At 35.1% G+C, this 16,472-nt stretch overlaps 1 long non-coding RNA gene across 2 annotated transcripts in view; it reads right to left on the reverse strand.

Annotated features, from left to right (window-relative positions):
• The window catches only part of LOC147917178 (uncharacterized), a 210,276-nt gene that overhangs the window by 37,994 nt on the left and 155,810 nt on the right, over window positions 1-16,472 (reverse strand). The window lies entirely within an intron of this gene.

Below are 16,472 nucleotides of genomic sequence, written 5' to 3' on the forward strand. Positions count from 1 at the left end.
GAAGCCCAGGGGACTGCAAAGAAAGGCAGAGTCTTCTGCAGCCACCATCAACCTGTTGCTTTTCTCACATCCATTGGGAATGGTAAAATTAAAGCCATTTGCCAACCTGAACTCAATCTTTTTGACTGCAGTGGGAACTACTGATCACAAGGTAGGCTCAAAGCCTTGTATCTCTTGGGTACAGCTTCTGCGGTAGGTTCCTGATCCGCCTTGGAGTCTAGTAATGCTGAGTGTTAGCATGACAGAGAGCTCTTATACTGGGCCATATCATAATATATCCTCATATATTAAGGATGTTTAAATGTAGGAGAAAGTTCTGAAGACCTATGGAATTTCATGTTATAAGAAAAGAAGAAGGCAGAAATATCACTTCCAGCTTTGTCAAAGAAAAATGACTGGCCTTACATCATTACTTATGGCAGTTTTACCAACCAGCACTTCATCATTCATGTCTAGGGCCCATATTTTGTCTGACATTATATGCAGTTATGTATCAACTTTGTAATCAGTAAGGTTACCTACTAAAGAAACTAGAACTTGTTGAGTTTTTTGAAGGTAGTCAGTTCCATGTTTTGAGGCTTGAAAATAATTAGGACAGCAAGGAACATCCAAGGATGATTACAAGGGAATCAGTGACAGTCCTCAAAAGGCAATTCACTTGAAAGAACTTGGAGTGGCCCAGTCGTGAGAATTAAGAAATTATAATAGTAAAGATAGATTAATTGGAAGAAGACTATGAGTCATTATGATACTTAGAGTTCATAATGATACTCAGATTTTTATAAAGCATACAAAATTGTCGTGTCATCCAAAAGAAGTGTGGATTTCAAATTACATGCTTAACTTTTCAAATTGATTCTAATAAGCAAAAATGTGCTTATTCTTGCATATCCATCTATCCATCTATTAAGGTAATCTGTTCCTTCTGTTAAGTAGATGTCTTATGGAAGTGTAATATACATTTATTACTATCTATGTGAGCAGGAAAGAGAAAGCAGAAATGAGGAAATCCAAAAGTCCTGCAAAAATAAGGCACAGTATTAAGAACAGGAATGTCAGCTCCTGAGATCCTACATAATACCAGGGAGAAAGAGAGTCTTGCATGTGACTTATACTGATGTTCATACAGAAACAAAAATAATTTTAAAAGGAGGGCTCAACACTGTATTACAAGATAATAAATGAGCCACTTACCTCCAAAAATGAGAGCTAGCTGTGCAGACTACCTCATTCTTCTCTCAGGGAATGAGATGTGTAGTCTGTGCTGTCCAGTATGTGAGCATTTGAAAGTGGCTGCTGTGACTGAGGGACAGACTTTTACATTTTATTTAATTTAAACTTATATTTAAAAATGATATTTGATTCAGCTATTGGAAGACAAAGTGTGCTTGGAACATTTGGATCTGCGAATCTACTCTTTCAACTGTAGATTTTAAGAAATCTAAACATAGATAAAATTTACTGATGAAAATTTAGCAACTGATTTGAAATGTACAGGAAGTATAAAATACACACTAAATTTTAAAGACAGGAAAAAACACAAAATACTTCATTAATATTTTTTGCACTGAAACATGTTGAATTATAATGTTAATATAATAATTTTGGATTTAGTGGGTTAAATAAAATGTTTTGTTAAAATTTATTTCATCTGTTTCTTTTTGCTTTTTAAAATGTGGCCATTACAGAAATTTTAGTAGGTATCTTGCTCACATTATGTTTCTACTGGGCTGCGCTGCTGTAGGTCACCATACTAATTACAATGAGTGAGCTACTGATGAGAAAAACGAAGTTCACGATTACATCAGTAGAACAGGTCAATATACCAACCTAACACGACAATACCTTAGGTACTGCTATAACGCTAGTAATCTCAAGAGCATACCTCATTTCTGGACACAAAGCCAAGTCTCTATGGATTTATAGCAGTCAGATTGATGTAACGTAAATCCTTGTTAAACAAGAGACTCAGCCTAATCAGTGATCACCAGCTCAGATTGTCATTGGACGGTACAATGTATTTCTGTACCCTAACCAAGAGCAGATTGGGCAGGTTCTGGCACTTCTGCTGGGCTGTGGCGGTACTGCATTTTATTTGGATCTAGAAAGACAAACTTGGGAGCAATAACAGGATGAGAAAAGCAATGACGAAGACAGAAATGCGCATCCAGGGCAGTGGCATTTTATAACTGGCTTTCGTTTTTATGTTGTGATCAATTCGGCAAAAACTGTAATACTCTGTTTTGATATCTGTGCTTCCCAAGGTTTTGAAACACACAAAGGAGTCTGGTATAGGAGACTGGGGATGTATTTGACATAGAGAAGAGGCAGTCACAGGAAACAGCTGGGGGCGCGGTTCCTACAGCGGGGGAGGGCGTTTAAGGGAGAGCAGGCGCATTACCGGCGGAGAGGGATCACAACAAGCACAGTGTGATGGGGAATCATAAATAGACCAGGTTGTCTGAAGATGAAGACTGTTTTAAGTAAGTGATGAAGGATGATGCCAAAGAGTTAGGCAGGGAAAATATGGTGGAGCTCCCTAATGAGTTTCCAAGGAGTCCTGACCTAGTGAGAGGTCAGTGCTCAGAGGTTTTTATCGTGGTGATTACAATATATTTTCCAGTTTCTAAAGAGAGTTCATGCTCATGTAGAAAATAACACCAACTGGAAAATACAAAAATGCCTAGAAGAGAAACATAAATTTCCTAAGAGTCTATTATCAAAATTTTTTCCAATAAATATATATCAATTTACCTGTATAAGCTCATTTTACACATGCTGTTTTTAAACCTGCTTTTTTCAGTTTAGAAATAGATATTGGAGAGTTTTCTTTGGCAGTGAATTTTTACCTACACAATCTCTTAAAAATGGCCACAGTGTATTCCATTGCATTGTTATGCCATAATTTATTTACTATTATTAATAATAATCTATTGATAGATATTTAGGTTTCATTGTTATTTTAAATGGTTCTGCTAATATTTTGGCAAACATTTTCTCAGATCTTGGTCTCTTTTAGAAATGTATGTTTACATGAATAGGTGCATCACACATTTTTTGAAACATACAGGTTTTTCTTTTTATATTATAACCAATGCTTCCTTTAATATTCTTGTATAATTGAATAAAAAATTTGATACATATTACAAAATTGCAGTAGAACCGTTAAACTCTCAGTAAGGATCATAATCGTTCCCATTCACAGTCCAGTCCTAATGTTGACCACAGCTTTATTTAAAGCCTATCAACACGTTACTTTCCGAAATCCTATAGTAATTCAGTTTTGTTTTCTTTGTTTGGTGAGGCGTTCCAGTCCCTCTGGTGTGCAATCTCCCTCATGGAAATAGGTTAATAAGCTTGATGTTGATGGACTACGGGTTTGTGCTTGGTGGTTGTAGGCTGATTCGTCTAGGACAATTTTATGTCATGCTCAGAAAGATCTCCCTAACACAAAACTTTTTCCATATATTTTCTTTTATTAGTTATGATTTTACTTTTCATATATAAGTTGTTTATCTATCTAGACCTTACATATATTGTTGAATAATAAGTTATACCTCCTAAAACTTAAAAACTTGGTTTTTTATACATTAAAATCCTAGAAACTTGGACTTATTTCTGAGTTTTAAATTTTTTTCTCATTGGCTGTTTGGTTCAGGGTCACACACTTTTTTTTTGCAATCGCGGCTAGTGAGGATATTTTAATAGTAAACATAAATTAACGCTTTTCAGATGTTTCTAAGTTATTTTATAAATTAAGACTTTATTTTTTTAGAGCAGTTTTAGGTTCACAGCATAATTGTGGGGAACGTACAGAGATTTTCCATCTACCCCCTGTCCCGCTATGTTATTCCTAATAGATTATTATTTCCGTTAAGCTTTAGAATCATTTAGTCAAGTATAAAAGCATTGGAAATTTTACTGGGATTCTCTTGAATTTGTTGATAAGTTTAGAAAGAATTTCCATCTTTTAAATGTGTATATTTTCCTATAAAGAAGTGTCTAACATTATGAATTAAAATATTTTATATTCCTCAGAATTTAAAATATTTCTCTGAGACCCGTTTATTTCTTGTACAGATATTCCTATGTATCTAATATCTTTTGTTACTGTTGTTAAGCTCTCTTCCCCACTAAGCTAGCTCTTGCTAATATTAGAAATCTATAACTTTCAATGTTGTTCCTTTTTTTCTGTTTTGGAATTTTATGTGGAGAAGATTGAGTTAACATCATAGGCAGTTTGTAGCACATGATCATGACAAGCTTATGCAAGAAACAAGCATATCTTGCCTTATTTTATTTCCTTCCTTTATCCTCAATCCCATCACTATTACCTGCCCCACTGATACTTGATTGTGTCTCAAAATGCATGTCTTATTAAGATGGGAAAGAAAATATTTATTTAGAATGATTTATTTTCAAAGAACAACTTCTAGTTTATCTCCAAATAACGTTGTCTCTACCTTTTTTAATTTTAATTTTTAATTGGGGTAAAATCCGCTAACATTAAACTTAACATCTTAACCACTTTTAAGTGTACAGTTCAGTAGTTTTAAGTATATTCACAATATTGTGCAACAGATCTCCAGAACGTTTCATCTTGCACATCTGAGACTCTGTAAACCATTAAACAACTCCCCATTTTCACCTATCCCCCAGCCCCTGGAAACCATCATTCTACTTTCTGTTTCTATGAATTTGACTATTTTAGGTACCTCATATAAGTGGAATTATACAATATTTATCTTTTTATGACTGGCTTATTTCCTTTAGCTGAATGTTCTCCAGGTTCACCCATGTTGTAGCATGTGACAGGATTTCCTCCCTTTTGAAGGCTGAATAATAGTATACACCATATTTTGTTTATCCATTCACCTGTCCATGGACACTTGTCTTGGAGAGAACATTGGTGTGCAAATATCTGTTTGAGTCCCTGCTTTCAATCCTTTTGGGTATATACCCGGAAGTGGAATTGCTGTATCATATAGTAATTCTATTTTTAATTTTTTGAGGAACCACGATACTGTTTCCAATAGTGGGGCACCATTTCACATTCCCATCAAACAGTGCAAAAGGCTCCTCACCAACACGTTGTACTTGCTATTTTTCAATAGTAGCCATCTTAATGGGTGTGAGGTGGTATCTTATTGTGGGTTCGACTTGCATTTCTCTAATGGTTAGTGATGTAGAGCATCTTTTCTTATGCTTGGTGGATCATTTGTGTATCATCTTTTGAGAAATGTCTATCAAGTCCTTTGCACTTTCAAAATGTTGTTATTTTTGCTGTTGTTGTTGAGTTGCAGGAGTACTTTTTATATTATAGATATTACCCCCATCAGATATATGATTGGTAAATATTTTCTCCCATTCCATAGGCTGCCTTTTCGCTCTATTGTGTCCTACGATGCACAGAAGTATTTAAGTTTGAGGTAGTTCCATTTGTCAATTTTTGCTTTTGGTGCCTGTGCTTTTGGTGCCATATCCAAGAAATCATTGTCAAATCCAATATCATGAAGTCTTCTCCTAGAAATTTTATAATTTGGGTCTTATGTTTAAGTCTTTAATCCACTTTGAGGTACTTTTTGTATATAGTGTCAGATAAGAGTCTGACTTCATTCTTTTGTATGTGGATGTCCAGTTTTCCCAGCACCATTTGCTGAACAGACTGCCCTATCCCCATTGAGTGGTCTTGCTACCCATGTCAAAGACCATTTGACCATTTACATAAGGCTTTATTTTGAACTCTCTGTTCTATTGCATTGGTCTATATGCCTATCTTTATTCCAGTACCATACTATTTTGATTACTGTAGCTTTGTATTATGTTTTGTTGTTGTTGTTGTTGTTGTTGTTGTTGTTGTTGTTTGTGAAGAAGATCAGCCCTGAGCTAACATCCATGCTAATCCTCCTCTTTTTGCTGAGGAAGACTGGCTCTGAGCTAACATCTATTGCCAATCGTCCTCCTTTTTTTTCCCCCCCAAAGCCCCAGTAGATAGTTGTACGTCATACCTGCACATCCTTCTAGTTGCTGTATGTGGGACCCAGCCTCAGCATGGCCGGAGAAGCGGTGCCTCGGTGCACACCCAGGATCCAAATCCCGGCCGCCAGTAGTGGAGCACGCGCAGTTAACCGCTAAGCCATGGGGCCGGCCCGTCATTGGTATTTTGATAGGGATTGCATTGACTCTGCATATAGCTTTGAGTAATATTGGCATCTTAACAATATTAAGCCCTCTAGTCCGTGAACACAATATGTCTTTTCATTTATTTGTGTCTTCTTTAATTTCTTTCAGCAATGTTGCGTAGTTTCCAGCGTACACCTTGCTGGTTAAGTTTATTCCTAAGTATTATTCTTTTTGAATAAAGAATTTATTTACAATGGTAAATGAACTTTTTTTCTTAATTTCCATTTTGGATTGTTCATTGTTAGTGTATAGAAATGCGATTTTTCTGTGTTCATTTTGTATTCTTCAACTTTGCCAAATTTGTTTATTAGTTCTAACAGATTTTGTGTGTGTGTGTGGAATTTTTAGGATTTTCTCTATTAAAGATCATGTCATCTTTGAACAGACAATTTTACTTCTTCCTTTCCGATTTGTATGTTTTTTATTTCTTTTTCTTGCTTAATTGCAAGAAATGTGTATATGCTGTATTTTTCATTTATGGCTTTTACTATGTTGAGGTAGTTTCCTTTTCTTCCTAGTTTGTTGAGAGTTTTTACCATGAAAGACTATTGAATTTTGTCAAATGCATTTTCCTGCATCAATTGAAAGGATCTTGCAATTTTGGTCGCTCATTCTGTTTTTGTGGTCTTTTTCGTTGATTGATTTTTATATGCTGAAACATTTTTGCAACTCCGAGAATGAATCCTGCTTGGTCATGATGTATAATCCTTTTAATGTGCTATTGAATTTGGGTTGCTAGTATTTTGTTGAAGGTTTTTGTATCAATGCTCATCAAGGATATTGTTCTATAATTTTCTTTTCTTGTAGTATCTTTGTCTGGCTTTGGTGTTAGGGTAATGCTGGCTTCAAAAATGAATTTGGGGTTGTTCTCTCTTCCTTTTTTTTTTTTTGAAAAAATTTAAGAAGGCTTGGTCTTAATTCTTCTTTAAGTGCTTGGTAGAAGCATTTTCCAGTGAAGTCATATGAGCCTGGGATTTTCTTTGTTGCGAGATTTTTGATTACTGACTCAATCTCCTAACTAGTTAGGTCTTGAAATATTTTCTGTCTCTTCATGATCCAGTCTTGGTAAGGTGTGAGTTTCTAGGAATTTGTCCATTTCTTCTGGGATATCCAAGTTGTTGGTGTATAATTGTTCATAGTATTTCCTTATAATCCTTTATATTTCTGTGGCATTGATTGTAATGTCCCCTCTTTCATTTCTGATTTTAATTATTTGAGCCTTCTTTTTTTTCTTAGTTAATTTAGCTAAGAGTTTGTCAATTTTGGTGATCTTTTCAAAAAATTCACTCTCAGGTTCATTGATTTTTTTCCTACTGTTTTTCTATTCTCTATTTTGTTCATTTCTGCTCTAATCTTTATTTTTTCCTTCCTTCTGCTAGATTTGGGTTTAGTTTGCTCTTTTTCTATTTCCTGAAGGTGTAAAATTAGGTTTGAGATCTTTCTTCTTTAAGGCAAGCATTTACAACTCTAAAATTTCCTCTTAGCACTGCTTTTGCTGCATCTCATTAGTTTGGGTATGTTTTGTTTTCATTTTTATTTTTATATCATATTATATATTATAATTATAATATATTATATATTTTAATACTTATAATGTATACATATTATACATGTGCACAATAAAATAGTTAAAAAATTAGAGATTATATATAGATATATAATAAAATTTGCCATTTTAATAATTTTTAAGTGTACAATTCAGTAGCATAAGTACATTCACAGTGTTGTGCAACCATCACCACTTTCTGTTTCCCAAACTTTTTCATCACCACAAACAGAAACTCTGTAACCGCTAAGCAGGACTTTCCATTATTCCCTTCCCCCAGCACTTGGTAATCTCTAATCTACATTCTATGTGTATGAATTTGCCTATTCTAGATATTTCATAGAAGTGCTATCATACAATATTTGTGCTTCTGTCTCTGGCTTATTTCGCATGCATAATGTCTTCAAGGTTCATCCATGCTGCAACATGTATCAGAATTCATTTCTTTTTGAGGCTGAATAATATTCCATTGTATGTATATACCACATGTTTTTATTCATGCATCCATTGATGAACACTTGGGTTGTTTCCACCTTTTGGCTATTGTGAATAATGCTGTTATGAACATTAGTGTAGAAATATCTCTTTGAGTTCATGCTTTCATTTCTTCTGGTATATACCCAGAAGTGAAATTGCTGAGTGATATGGTAATTCTATGTTTACTTTTTTGGAGGAACTGCCATGCTCTTTTCCACAGTGGCTGAACCATTTTATATTCTCACTAGCAATGTTTGTGTTCCAATTTTTCTACATCCTCTTCAAATTTATTTTACATTAAGAAAAAATTATAGTCTTCCTGGTAGGTGTGAGGTGATATCTCATGGTTTTGATTTGCATTTCCCTAATGATGAATGACTTTAAGTATATTTTCATGTGCTTATTGGCCATTGGTATATCTTCATTGGCAAAATGTCTATTCAATTCTTCTGTCCATTTTTAAATTTGATTGTTTTTCTTTTTGTTATTTAGTTATAGAGGTTCTTTATATAGTCTAGATACAAGACCCTTATCAGAGATATGATTTAAAAGTATTTTCTCCCGTTCTTTAGGTTCTCTTTTCACTTTTTTTGATAACATCTTTTGATGCACAGCAGTTTTTAAATTTAATGATTAAGTCCAGTTAATTTATTTTTCTTTGGTTGAGTGCTTTTGATGTATTATCTAGGAATCAATTGCCAAATCCAAGGTCATGAAAAATTACCCTTATATTTTCTTCAGAGTTTTATGGTTTTTGTTCTAATATTTAGGTTGGTGGTCCATTTTGGTTTAATTTTTGTATACTGTGTGAGATATGGGTCTAATTTCATTCTTTTGCTTGTGGAAATTCAGTTGCCTCACCGTCATTTTTAAAGAGACTGTTCTTTCCCCATTGAATGCACTTGACACTCTTTTAAAAAATGAATTGGATGTAGATGTATGAGTTTATTTCTAAACTCTCAATTCTATTCCATTGCTCTATATGTAAATCCTTATGCCAGTAGCACACTGACTTGATAACTGTACCTTTGTAGTAAGTCGTAAATCCAGAAGTATTAGTCTTCTGACTTAGTTCTTCTTTTTCAAGATTGTTTTGGCTGGTTTGGCCCCGGCTATTTCATATGAATTTGGGGATCAAATTTTCTATTTCTACAAAAAAAGTCTTTTGGCAATTTTATAGGATTGTATTGAATCTGTATATCATTTTGGGTTGTATTGCCATCTTAACAATATTGTCTTCCTACCCATGAACATGGGATGTCTTTCCATTTATGTAGGCCTTTAATTTCTTTCAGCAATATTTGCAGTTTTCAGTTTACAAGTCTTTCACCTCGTTTATTAAATTTATGCCTAAGTATTTGATTCTTCTAGATGTTATTGTAAATGAAATTGCTTTCTTAAATTTCTTTTCATATTGTACATATACAATATATACAAACAGCTATATAGAAACATAATTGATTTTTGCACATTGATCTTATAACCTGTACTTTGCTGAATTCATTTATTAGCACTAGTAGATTTCTTTGTATTTCTTGAGATTTTCTATATATATAGGATCATATCCTCTGTGAATAGAGAAAGTTTTACTTCTTCCTTTTCAGAAGGATACCTTCTAATTATTTTTCTTGTCTAGTTGCTCTGACCAGAACTTGCAGTACCATGTTGGATAGCAGTGGTGAAAAGAGGCAGCCTTGTTGTGTTATTGATCTTAGGGGAAAGCTCTCAGTCTTTCACCATTGAGGATGAAGGTGGTTGTGGATTTTTCAAAATTCTCATTATCATTTATGAGGACATTCCCTTCTATTCCTCGTTTTCTGAGTGTTTTTATCGTAAAAGTCTGTTTTATTTTTTCAAATGCCTTTTCTGCGTTCAAGTGAGATCATAAGATGCTTTTCTCCCCTTCATTCTATTAATGTGGTGCATTATGTTGATTGATATTGTTATGTTGAACAAGTCTTGCATTTCTGGGATAAATTCCATTTGGTCATGGTATACAATATTTTTAATATGCTGTTGGATTCAGTCTGTTAGTATTTTGCTGAGAATTTTTGTGTCTATCTTCCTAAAGGGTATTGGTCTTTAATTTTCTTTTTTCTGGTGATGTCTTTATCTGTCTTTGGTATCATGGTAATGCTAGCCTCAGAATGACTTAGGGTGTGTGGTCTCGTCTTCTATATTTTGGGAGAGTTTGAGAAGGATTGATGTTAATTCTTCTTTAATTGTTTAGAAGAATTCACCAGTGAAGTCATCTAGTTTTGGATTTTTGTTTGTTGGGATGCATGTATTTTTGTAAATTTATATAATGCTATTTTGGGGTTTTTGTCATTTTAAATTTGTGTGAATCACTCTGTTTCATGTTTCTTTTTTTTTTTTCACTCAATGTTTTTAAATATATAATTTACCTTCAGTAAAATATACAAATTTTAAGTGTAAAGCTTTTATGTACATTGCATATGTTTTGACATAAGTAGCCTCAATTATGATATGGAGAATTAGTACTAATATAAGAAGTTTCTCATGTCCCTTTGTAGTTTATTAGTCCCTCTCAGACAACCACTATTTTTATCTCTAGCCTCCACTGTTTGGATTTCAACTCAAATAGACTGAGTTGGCTTTTTCTTGATCTTCATACAAATGTAAACTATTTTTTGCATCTGGTTTCTTTTGTTCAACAAAATATTTTTAAATGTCTTTCTATTAGAAGTTTATTGTTTTTATGGCTTATTTGTTTATTCATTTTCTTATGTTCTAGTATATTATTGTAACAACTTTGTTGAGTTACACTATATTTTTGGCTATTTTCTTAGTTTTTGCTGAAGGAAGTAAAATATGTATCTTACCTTCTCAGAATTTACTCAGACTTATATCAACTTAATTCCAGTAAAATATGGAGATTTGCTCCAACATCACTCCATTACTTCTTCCATCCTTTTTGCTTCATTCTCATTTAATTATCTTTTTATTTAAATCCAACAATGCTGTTTTATTATTATTTTATGCAATTTTCTTTTTTAAAAATTTATTTAATTATTTTTTGAGGCCATATTGGCTTATAACTGTGTGATTTCAGGTGCACATTATTTTGTATCAGTTTCCATATAGACTGAATTGTGTTCACCACCAATAGTCTAGATTTTATCCGTCCCCATACATACGTGGCCCTTTTCCCCTTCCACACTACTGCCATTTTCCTTTCTCCATTGCTTTTTCTTGGCTCCTTTGTCAAAGATTAGCTATCCATAGATGTGTGGTTTTATTTCTGGGCTCTCATTTCCGTTCCATGGATCTGTGTGTCTGTTTTTCTGCTGGTATCATACTGTTTTGATTACTATAGCTTTGTAGTATATTTTGATGTCAGGGAGTGTGATACCTCCAGCTTTGTTCTTTTTTCTCAGGTTTTCTTTGGCTATTCAGGGTCTTTTGTTGTTCCATAGAAATTTTAGGATTCTTTGTTCTATTTTCATGAAAAAGGTCATTGGGATTCTGAGTGGGATTGCATTGAACCTGTAGATTGCTTTAGGTAATCTGGACATTTTAACTGTGTTTGTTCTTCCAATCCATGAGCATGGAATATCTTTCTATTTCTTTACGTCATCATCAATTTCTTTCAATAATGTCTTAAAGTTTTCAGTGTATAGGTCTTTCACCTCCTTGGTTAAATTTATTCCTAGATATTTTATTCTTTTTGTTGTGATTGTAAATGGAATTGTATTCTTGACTTCTCTTTCTGCTAGTTTGTTATTAGTGTAAAGAAATGCAAATGATTTTTGCATGCCAATTTTGCTATAGTTGTTGATTATTTCTAATAGTTTTGTGGTGGATTCTTTAGGGTTTTCTATATAAAGGATCATGTCTTCCACAGTGAGCATTTTACTTGTTCCTTTTCCAATTTGGATACCTTGTATTTCCTTTTCTTGCCTAATTGCTCTCGCCGAAACTTCCAGTACTATGTTGATTAAGAGTGGTGAGAGTGGGCACCATTCTCTTGTTTCTGTTCTCAGAGGAATGGCTTTCAGTTTTTCACCAATAAGTATGATGTTGGCTGTGGGTTTGTCATATATGGCCTTTATTATTTTGAGGTACTTTCCTTCTATATCCATTTTATTGAGAGTTTTTATTGTAAATGGGTGTTGGATCCTGTCAAATGCTTTCTCTGCATCCATTGAGATAATCGTGTGGTTTTTATTCCTCATTCTGTTAATATGGAGTATCAAATTGATTGATTTGTGGATGTTGAGCCATCCCTGTGTCCCCAGTATAAATCCCATTTGAGTGGTGTATGATCCTCTTAACGTATTGCTGTATGCGATTTGCTAATATTTTCTTGAGGATTTTTGCGTCTATGTTCATCAGTGATATTGGCCTGTAATTTTCCTTTCTGTGTTTCCTTGTCTGGTTTTGGTATCAGGATAATGCTGGCCTCATAGTTTGAGTTAGGAACTGTTCCATCTTCTTCAATTTTTCAGAATAGTTTGAAAAGGATAGGTGTTATATCTTCTTTGAATGTTTTGTAGAATTGTCTAGAGAAGGATTTGGTCCTGGACTTTAATTTTTTGGGAGGTTATTGAATACTATTTCAATCTCTTTACTTGCAATCGGTCTATTCAGATTCTCTATTTCTTCTTGATTCAGTTTTGGGAGGTTGTGTGAGTCTAAGAATTTATCCATTTCTTCTGGGTTGTCCAATTTGTTGTCATATGGTATTTTCTTACAACCTTTTGTATTTCTGTGGTATCTGCTGTAATTTCTCTTCTTTCATTTCTAATTTTATTGATTTGAGCCTTCTCTCTTTTTTTTTCAGTGAGTCTGGCTAAGGATTTGTCAGTTTTGTTTATTGTCTCAAAGAACCAGCTCTTAGTTTCATTGACCCTTTTCATTGTGGCTATAGTCTGTATTTCCTTTATTTATGCTCTGATTTTTATTATTTTCCTCCTTCTGCTGACTTTGGGCTTTGTTTTTTGTTCTTTTTCTATTTCTTTTAGGTGTGATTTAAGATCACTTATTTGAGATTTTTCTTGTTTGTTGAGGTAGGCCTGTATTGCTGTAAATTTCCATGTTAGTACTACTTTTGCTGCATCTCTAAGAATTGGTATGTTGTGTTTTCATTTTCTTTTGTCTCCAGGTATTTTTTGATTTCTCCTTTGATTTCTTCATTGATCCAATAGTTGCTCAGTAGCATGTTGTTTAGTGTCTACATATTTGTGACTTTCCCAGCTTTTTTCTCACAGTTGATTTCTAGTTCAATAGCATTGTGGTCAGGAAAGATGCTTGATATGATTTCAATCTTCTTAAATGTATTGAGGTTTGCTTTGGTTCCCAGTATATGGTCTATCTTTGAGAATGTTCCGTGTGCACTTGAGAAGAATGTGTATTCTGCTGCTTTTGGATGGCATGTTCTATATATATCTATTAAGTCCATTTGGTCTAGTGTTTCATTTAAGGCCGCTGCTTCCTCATTGACTTTCTGTCTGCATGATCTATCCATTGATGTAAGTGGGGTGTTCAGGTTCTCTACTCTTATTGTGTTGCTGTTAATTTCTCCTTTTAGGTCTGTTAATAGTTGCTCCATTTACTTTGGTGCTCCTTTCTTAGGTTCGTATATATTAATAAATGTTATGTCCTCTTGGTGGAATGTCCCTTTTATCATTCTATACTGCTCCTCTTTGTCTCTCATTGTCTTTTTTATCTCAAAGTCTGCTTTGTCTAATATAAGTGTGTCAATACTTGCTTTCTTTTGCTTGCCTCTTGCTTGGAGTATCATCTTCCATCCCTTCACTCTGAGCCTATGTTTGTCTTTAGAGCTGAGATATGTTTCCTGGAGGCAGCATATTGTTCAGTCTTTTTTTTTTAATACATCCAGCCACTCTGTGTCTTTTTGTTGGTGAATTCAATCCATTTACATTTAGAGTGATTATTGATATGTAAGGGATTAACACTGCCATTTTATCTCTTGTTTTCTGGTTGTCCTATATTTCCACTGTTTCTTTCCCCTTGTATTTCTGACTGCCATTTCAGTTTGGTGGTTTTCTATGATGCTTTTCTCTTTATTTATGATTTGTGACTCTGCTCTGATTTTTTGTTTAGAGGTTACCAAACCTCAGCTCCATCTGTGATGCTTTTCTCTTTATTTATGATTTGTGACTCTGCTCTGGTTTTTTTTTAGTGGTTACCATGAGGTTTGTATAAAAGATCTCGTAGATGAGATAGTCCATTTTCTGATAGCCTCTTATCTCCATTAGCCTAAGCAGGTTCCATCCTTTTCCTCTTCCCCTTCTATGTTATTGTTGTCGCAAAATATTCTTTTTTTGTATCGTGAGTTTGTGACTAAACTGAAGTGTTTATAGTTATTTTTGATGCTTTCTTTCCCTTTATATTTTATGTTATAAATGCTTGCTAATCTATTCTGATAGAGAGCTTCAGTGTTCCGATTTTGTGTGCCCATTTATCTCCTCGCTGAAAGCTTTGTAAACCTTTGCCTTTTTGTTTCAGGTTGGTAGGCCCCCTTCACCATTTCTTGTGAGGCAGGTCTAGTGGCAATGAACTCCCTCATCTTTTGTTTATATGGGAAAGCTTTTATTTCTCTATCATTTCTGAAGGATAATTTTGCTGGATAGAGTATTCTTGGCTGACAGTTTTTGTCTTTCACTATTTTTAATATATAATTCCATTCTCTCTTAACCTGTAAGATTTCTCCCGAGAAATCCACTGAAAGCCTGATAGGTGTTCCTTCGTAGGTAATTTTCTTCTGCCTTGTTGCCCTTAATATTTTTTCTTTGTCATTGACTTTTGACAGTTTTAATATTATGTGCCTTGGAGAAGGTCTTTTTCCATTGAAGTAATTAGGAGTTCTATTGGCTTCACGTACTTATATGTCCAGTTCCTTCCCCAGGTTTGGAAAGTTCTCAGCTATTATTTCTTTGAATAAGCTCTCTGCTGCTTTCTCCCTCACTTCTGCCTCTGGGATACCTGTAATCCTTATGTTTCTTTTCTTAATTGAGTCAGATATTTCTTTAAGAATTTCTTCATTTTTTAAAAATCTTAGTTCTCTCTCCTCGTCTACCTGAAGTATTTCTAGATTTCTATCTTCCCGGTCACTAATTCTTTCCTCCATAAGGTCTGCTCTATATTTTCAGGATGCTAGATTATTTTTTATCTCATTAATTGTGTCTTCATATCCAGAATTTCTGCCCAGTTTTTTAAGGACTTCACTTTCTTTGATGAAGTATTCCTTCTGTTCATTAATTTCATTCCTGAGATCATTGAACTTTCTGTGTTTTCTTGTAACTCATTATCTTTATGACAGCTATTTTGAATTCGCTGTCATTTAGATTGTAATATTCTGTGACTTCAGGTTTGGTTTCTGGAGACTTGTCATTTTCTTTCTTTTCTGCTTTGTTACTGTAGTTTTTCATGGTGTTTGATGAATTGATCATCTCCTGGCGCATTTGTGGTAGTAATCACCTTTTCTTATTTTGGTACAGCTTTGGTTACTTTGGTTCTGGTCACCTGGATCTCGTGCTCCTCCACTGAGTCCCCACAGGCTCAGCTGCAGCTGTCCTATGCACCACCTGTGCAGCTGTTCTTGGGTTGGCCTGAGGTGCCGGTTCACAGGTGTTACTGTAGCTGGTGGAGGCCTGGGGACTTGTATACATCCTCCACTGCTGGTGGAGCTGGCATCAGGGTTGCCATCAATGTGGGCTGGGTCACAGGTTGTGTTGTTGTTCCTGTTGCTTCTGGAAGCAGATTCCACCTGCCACCACTGGAGGGGGGTGCAGGGGCTATTTCCTGTTCTCTCCCTGTCTGCTTGCAGTTGTGCTGGTCAGGCTGCTCTGCATTTGCACAGACTGGCTGCAGCCACACAGCAGGTTGTGCTCACACAGGTGGGGCACCTTTGTGTGGTCTGGGCCACAGTGTTTGGTAGGCAGGCCCAGCCAGGCTGCTGCACTTGGTGGGCAGGTCATGTTCACATGGGCCGGGTGGCTGTGTTATACAGGGTGAGGCACCTTAACATGGGCTGAGCCACTGCCACTTGATGAAGAGGGTTCATGCAGGCAGGGCCACCATGGTAGGTGGGTGCACCCATGGGCTGGGCTACCACTCCAAAAGTGTTTGTGTGTGGGATGGGCTTCCCCCACCACCACTCCCAGTCATGCTGGCCACTGTATGAGGATCTGTGAACTGAATTTCTGCCACCAGGGAGGGGAATGGATCTACCCTTAGTTCCACTGCTTCCCAGGGGTCCAGTCCACCACCTTCAGATGTA

Source organism: Ceratotherium simum, chromosome 4 (assembly GCF_057802395.1).
Source record: "Ceratotherium simum simum isolate JZ-2026a chromosome 4, ASM5780239v1, whole genome shotgun sequence".
NCBI lineage: Eukaryota > Metazoa > Chordata > Mammalia > Perissodactyla > Rhinocerotidae > Ceratotherium > Ceratotherium simum.